This window comes from Babylonia areolata, chromosome 22 (assembly GCF_041734735.1).
Source record: "Babylonia areolata isolate BAREFJ2019XMU chromosome 22, ASM4173473v1, whole genome shotgun sequence".
Lineage (NCBI taxonomy): Eukaryota > Metazoa > Mollusca > Gastropoda > Neogastropoda > Buccinidae > Babylonia > Babylonia areolata.
In genome coordinates this window covers 39,762,632-39,770,131 of record NC_134897.1, presented here as the reverse complement: position 1 = coordinate 39,770,131, position 7,500 = coordinate 39,762,632, and the positions used below count along the sequence as shown (strand labels likewise).

General features: G+C 41.4%; 1 protein-coding gene across 3 annotated transcripts in view; it reads right to left on the bottom strand.

The window, feature by feature from the left end:
- LOC143297454 (myocyte-specific enhancer factor 2A-like) overlaps window positions 1-7,500 on the bottom strand; it is a 116,792-nt gene that overhangs the window by 95,379 nt on the left and 13,913 nt on the right. The window contains exon 1 of one of the 3 annotated variants that reach the window (XM_076609842.1): window positions 5,192-5,303. The exons of the other annotated variants lie outside the window; for them this stretch is intronic. The gene's annotated coding sequence lies outside the window, so the exon portion shown is untranslated. Of the gene's footprint in view, window positions 1-5,191; window positions 5,304-7,500 lie in introns of those variants that run through there. 3 annotated transcript variants of the gene reach the window in all.

The window sequence follows — 7,500 nt, the reverse complement described above, 5'->3', positions numbered from 1 at the left end:
TGACTACATGAACTTCCCTGTTGTCCAGATGACATAAAACAAGTCAACGAGCTTTAAAATCATAACGGAGTTGTTTTTAACACACACACACACACACACACACACACACACACACACACACGCCCGCACATACACGAGCTGCTTTGGAAAATGATAACAACAATACACATGGCAAACAACTGAAAAAAATCTTCCGCTTGATCGCCATGTTACGCGGTAACAAAAGGGGGGGGGGAAAGGAGGGGTGGGGTGGGGGGGGTACATTGTTTCATTGTCACCATTTTAGTAACCAGAAAGAAAAAAAGGGTGGGGAAATTTTCGGTAGGTTCTAGGTTGGAATCTGGACGGACAGGGCGGGACGTTAGTTCTGTTGAGTCTGTTGGAACTTTGTCCATTCTGGGGTTAAGTTCTTTTTTTTTTTTTTTTTTGGTCGCCTACATGTGTTACGCGTTCTTCTTCTGCGTAAGATGGCTGCAGCTCTCAAGTTCATTCGTACGTACGAGTGGGCTTTTATGCGTAGGATCATTTTCACTCCGCATTGAAGGCAGCCATACTCCGTTTTTCGGGGGTGTGCATGCATGCTGGGTATGTTGTTCTTGCTTGTATAACCCACTGAACGCGGACATGGATAACAGGATCTTTAACGTCTGTATTTGATCTTAAGCATGCGCGTACACACAAAGGGTGTTCAGGAAATATTAGGTCTGCACATAATGTTGAGCTGGGAGGTGCGTCGAAGCCAGAGATGGAACTCAGTAAACTCGGGTGAAAATCAAGTGCTCTAAACATTCGGTCACCTCTCCCGTCTGTAAGGCATTCAAATGTTCGTCAAAGATATTTAGGAGCAAATGATTCGTACCTGGGTCCTGGGTCCCACGACAGATTCGTTTAAATAATAGGAAATGAAGAAAGCCTGAAAGGAGGAGAAAGAGGAGAACAGAAACGACCACACGTTAAAAAAAAAAAACTACTCCCGTTACCCGTATTTAAAATTTAAAGAAGACAACAAGAAGAAAAGAAAAAAAAAAGGACAAAACAAAACTGACCTTGTACATTTAAAGGTCTTTGTGACCGAGAAACGGGAAAATTATTACAGTATTTCTTTAAAGCAGGTTACAAGGTAGTACCTACCCGCCATCACCTGCCATCCTCCCCCCCCCCCCCCCCCCCCCCTTCCCCGCGCGCGCCTTCCTCTCGTATATCCTTGAATCCAGAACACCACCATATTAATACTCCCTGAAAGCGACTCCTACCCTTTCGTCCCATTCACCAACCGTCACCAGCGCGCAATTTGCAGAAGAGTATACTAGATATTGCGTCTCACGTGTGGTTGTGACATCTCGTGTGTCATTGTGACAGTGAGAAATGTTAATTCTGTACTAATGTCAAAAAAGAGAACCCACCACAATGTTAAAAGAAAAAGTCGACTATGAGACGAACATCTTGTGTAAGACACGGCCTCACACTCGTTCTCCATTGGGTGTGTGTGCGTGCGTGCGTGCGTGCGTGCGCGCGCGCGCGCGCGTGTGTGTGTGTGTGTGTGTGTGTGTGTGCGTGTGCGTGTGTGCATCTCTGTTGTTTATCTGTCAATCCACAGACGCACGGTTTGTGCTTTCAATCCTTCCCTTGCCTATAGACACCAATGCGTGGTGAGGGGGAAAGGGAAGGGGGGGTGGGGGTGGCATGTGTAGTGTGTGGAATGAATGCGTGTACTCGTGATTATGCGCTAACATGTGTGTTTAATGCCCAAATTCGTTTCTCCTGTGTATCTGAGTGTTTTATATTTGTGCGTGCATGCACCCACACTTGTATAAACGCATGCAAGCACATGCGTAATGTCTTTAAAACGCGTTTGGACAACATGCAAACAAATAAGTTATTTTAACGATAATACAACATTTACGGTTAGTTAACATTCAGCCGTCTTCTTTCAAGAAATTTAACGAAAACACACATCTGCCCTAACAAAGGGACAAGGACTCCTACAAACGAACACTGTCTACCACAGTGGTCTGAAGGACACTAATTAATATCCTGTGGGACACGGACAGGCAGGCAGAGAGAAAAGGGCCATCATTCTCAAGATCTTCTCCTTTACGAAGGTCAAAAATGATGGTACGAGTTCACCGGGACAGGAGTGCACGAGTGTACAATTCAGAGTCGGAACTCAGTCACCCATGGATTTGACATATTTTCCAGTGCAAGCAATGTCTGCACTAGCGTAGAAATATATCCAGATCTGTAGACCTGTCAACCTTCTGTGCAAAATCTAAATAAATGGAAGTTACTTTTTTTTTTTCACAATAATTAAGTTACTGTCATCATCATCATCATAATCTTCATTCAATATTTATTCTCGTTGTTCACTGCCCGGCCACCGGTAAGGTGATTAATCTCTTGGCTCATCACCACTATCATTTACTGACAGCAACAACAACAACATCAGAGGTTGCAGCATTATCAGCAGCAGCAGCAGTAGCTGTAACATGTATCGGTACAGTTGTACCATCCACTGAAATCAGCAGCAGCAACAACTACGGCACTGGCAGGAACATCATGATTCTACACTGTGTTTCACATGTTTCTAGTTAATTTTTCATGACCACATGCAGAACCATTGAGAAAAACTAAATTTATTAGTCTGGTGACTGGTTATCTCAACACAACAAACAAGAAATAAACCCGTGAGAGGACATCGCTGAGATTAAGATCAGATGCAATGTGCGTGTTTCTTGTAGATGAGAGGGTACAGAAGAAGAAGAAAACAAACGTAAAAAGAAAACAACAACAACAACAACACACACACACACACACACACACACACACACACACACACACATATATATATATATATATATATATATATATATGGACTGCACGACCTGGTTCAAATTCCCGTTTCCAACTCGTATCAAAACTAACCAAAGCAGTGAAGCAGAACAATGGCCAGGGTCTGTGCAAACTCTATGGACGACGTGACCTTTTATGAAAAACAAAACAGAACAGAACAAAACAATCAAACAGACAATGTAACCGCTCAATCTTCTTGATGAAGTGACGCTCAAGGATCGACCGAAAACGATAGAGACAAAAACGGAAATGATCCTATATTTACAGCTGTACAATTCCCATGAAAATACCACAGTGACGTTGGAACTGGAAGGTCGGCGTATTTCAATGTCATCTTCGCACTCACAGATGTCTCCTTTCTACGTCATACTGAACAAAAAAGAAAGCAAAACAAAAACAAAATCGAATACATGGAAAAAGCCATTTGCTCCTAAATTCAGACGCCGGTTCACGTCTTTTATCGATCTTTTTCTCGTTCTGTCAAAGCGAGAAACCTTTTATTTCTATTTCTTATTATCTTTATATTTTCTACTTGTCGAACTTTTCTCCGACTCGAACAAGTTCCATTTCTATAAAATAAAAATAATAAAAATAAATAAAAACACTTTCAACAGTGTTTACACAGTATACCTCATTAAGTGTGTTTTAAGTCTAGTTCATTATTCAGGGCAAAAGTCTCCACCACATGGCTGCGTTAACAGAATTTGACGATTGACATTTCCAGGTTTTCAGAATGATTTGTGTTCATATATTATATTGTGCGCATTACAGGAAGAAGGGAAACTCAGACTATTGTGTCCAAAAATCGAACCTGGTCTGTGGCTCTTTACAGTCGACTAACACTGAAATAAACACAAACATGATTAAAAATACTGATATTTTGAAAAGAATGTTCAAAACGGTCATTAACGTTATGTTCAGTAATGACACTGCAAGAACCAGATCAAATCGATCGGGTACCGTCATTCGCTCAAATTGCATTCAATTAGATCCAAAACCTTGCAAGAAACTTGTATATTCAAACATACAGACTGCCACCTCAGTGGTCAAGGTCTCTCTGGAAGCTATGAGATGTGACAATTCCAAGGAGCTGGTCTACACATATGTGTATGTCAACATTCTGCAACGTCAGTGGAAATGGATCATCCTCTGTGAAATGATTCCTGAGAACTTGAGGCAGCGTATCTATATGTCAAGTTTCAGCAGTCAGTGCAGAAGCTTCACAGTCAAAAACAGTTCAAACTGCTTCTCTGACCTTCTGAACTTGAAACAGGGTCAAAACTCTCCTTTTTTCATAGTTTTCTCAAATCAGATTTCACACTTTTTTTTTCTACACTTAGTGTGTCCAAGCTTCGGTCAAAAAGTCAGCGAAAAACCACGAAGGCTAGACAAAAGTCACTGTCTCCGATGTAGCCATGAGTATTCGTAAAGTCATTCAGGACACTGTATGTTTTGAAAACCATCTTGGTGTAGTATCTGTGTGGTAAACCTAATAAAAAATATAAAAAATGAACTGATATTTTGAAAACAATCACACACAAAAACTTATACCGTAATTTCGACCAATAAATCTGAATCATGGAAAAGATCGGTAAGCTCATCCATTTGAAATGGTGTACCTATACTTTTCTAAGCTGTACTGAAGGCCATACAGCGATTGACAGGGAAATACTTTTCGCGGCTGTTTATCGTAACAAATGCATGTGCACGAACGTGTGACGCGGCATATTAGCTGTTGCGGTGATGCTTGTGTGTTTGTTTGTTTTTTCTCCCTTCTTTTTATTTTTCTTTCGAACTGATATACTAACTGCGGTCGCCGACACTCATGAAAATTCACTGACAACAACAACAATGAATATGGGGTGATCTATATTTGTCACACAATTTGTTCACCCATCAACATCCCCTTCACGAATCATTAAATCTTGTATGTGAGAAAACCTACTATATTTCACACGCACACCCAAGAATGGTGAATTAAAATAATATAAGAAAGAAAGCAATATATATACACACAGATATATATATATATATATATATATATATATATATATATACGTGCATCATCAATAAATGCTGAAAAGGACGAACTAATGTGAATGAAACAAAAACCAGAAAGTGCAAAATTACAAATGGAAAGGGAATAAATCTTTTGGCGCGAGAAAGCCATTCAATCCTTTCCCTTCAATGTCGAAGACCTTAACACCGGGTGGCACAAGTACTTCAGCAAAACACCGGGTGGCACGCGCACAAGCACTTTAAGCAACAAAGCACGTACCCCCCACCCCCCACACCCCTCCCACGCGTGCACTTTAAACAATACAGCGTCGCACTCACTTACCACTCACGATTAGCAAATCAGAAAGTTGAGACACTATGACGTTGCTGGTAACAAAGACAACCGCCAGCAGCAGTTCAATACTCTCATCCTGCCCCTTCACGCACGCACTGCTGGGTGGGTGTTCCACGAACGAGTGACGGCACAAACATCCCGCCTAATACCATACCAGGGACACACCCTTCCAGGAGGCTTGAAATCAATTCATCACAGGATGAACATAGAAAGTCGCCGGCTAATACGACCGATAAAAAAAAGGAAGGGGGGAGGGAGGGGGGGGGGCTACAGCAAAAATCTCCACCAGTGTTCAGCAAGAATTGGAAACGAAAAATTCTATGGAGACACGTTTCACCACTTTTTGGGGGGGGTTATTGTTGTAACTGAGTGCGTCGAAATTTAGCGCACGATTGATTTGTTTCGGTTCCGTAGCAGCGAAACTTGCTGACAGCAAACCGTGGTTCAATCATTGAGAAAAGGAAATCCATCTGGAAGGAAATCCGGAAAGAAGTCCATTCGGTTTCGGTGTGTTCACAGCTGCTGTGTGCAGAGGATTCGGGACAATTCCAATCAGAGATTCATACATTAATGTCTGCGCGGAAGCTTAGAGATGTCCCAAACATGCAGAAAGTTCATCACACCATAAATTTTAGTCCCTGTGATGTTTTAAGATGTCTAAATCCAACGCATTTAGCCACAGGCCAGTATGGAAGTTCGGATCGGATCCTACGCAAAAATTCACTGAGCCACGGGTCAGCCTCAGCCACAGATTTTTGCATCTTAAGTTTGGGAGACGCCACAAACATGTGGTAAAATTAACCAAGCCATTATTACACTTTCCATGATGGTGCTGACATGAGATTTCAAGTCACTATCTGTCCGTTCGCATCCCGCGCAAGTGTCCAGTATAATTACACTTCCACATCAAGTTTTGTGACTGTCACTGCCACGTAAATGCTAGGGGTGTATACGTGCAAGTGGGTTAGGCTTTAGGTTAAATAATGTTCTGTTTAATCCGATAAGGCATATGGAAGTTACTTCACATCCCCATCACTAAAACCCAGATCCACACTGAAAAAAATGCATAGATAGATTAATAGAAGTATCGATGAGGGGAAAAAAAGAAAGAAAGAAGAATATATATATATATGTGTGTGTGTGTGTGTGTGTGTGTGTGTGTGTGTGTGTGTGTGTGTGTGTGTGTGTGTGTGTGTGTGTGTGTGTGTGTGTGTGTGTGTGTGTGTGTGTGTGTGTGTGTGTGTGATCGTTTGCACATTTACTGGCGTGTGTGATAAAATTAATTTTCCATTCAAAACAGAAAACACTTGATCTGATTAAATTTGGATTAGAAACAATTCAGTAGCAGTGGTGCATTCTGTAAAGCTAAAAAGAGAGCAGATGATCACGCACATAAAGCAATGTTTTCCTTATTACCAACTGCAAGAAAGCAGGAACTACACATACACATTGTTTTCGACATGTAACAGAAAACTTATACCCGTTCTGCTATGTGGATGTGAAATATGTGGATATGGATTATTGGTGTGTTAGAAGAACTGCAAATGTTGTTTCTGAAAACACTTTTCCATCTACATCGAAACACAATGTCAAATATTCTACTAGAAGGAAACAGTATTATTTCCTACATGTCAGTTCTTGTTAAACGTAGAATGGTACGTTTTTGGTCATGATTAACTGACGATACAACTGACAAGCTATCAAGTAAAGCATATTCCGTTGAATTATTAACGTTGGGATTCAATATGTATGTATTGTTATATCGTATCCTCTGCATCCCAACATGGAAAACAAAGGATTAAATTCCTTTGAATCTTTCAATCAAATATTTCCCAACTGGCACAAACCATCAAACTCTTTTCTTCCCTGCTCTGTCCCCAGCTCAGCTTTTACACCTCCGACAGGCAGTGTAGACGCAATCACGGACTGAACAGTTTAATGACAGGGTGTAAGAACTGCGTGGGTGGGCAGGGGATTGGGTGGGGACAGAGAGAGAGGGGGTTGGGGGGTGGCAAAATGACTCCGATCAATGAATTGCAGTGGGTCTTCAGCAAGTCGATCTGGTCAATAAAAAAAATTCATCCAAAGAAAGATCCACGGTCGATTCCCTCCCTCTAAGGGCTGAAGGTCCGGGTTACACATAGTTCAGTCAATGAAGGAATGGTCATCCTTCAAGTGGCAATGTTATCATCGGAGTCACACACTTTGGTTCATGAAATGTAAGTTCAGACTGGGGACGACAAAAATTGTCAACTTCTTACATTTGTTCAAAGCGATATAATTATTTTGATTGGCAA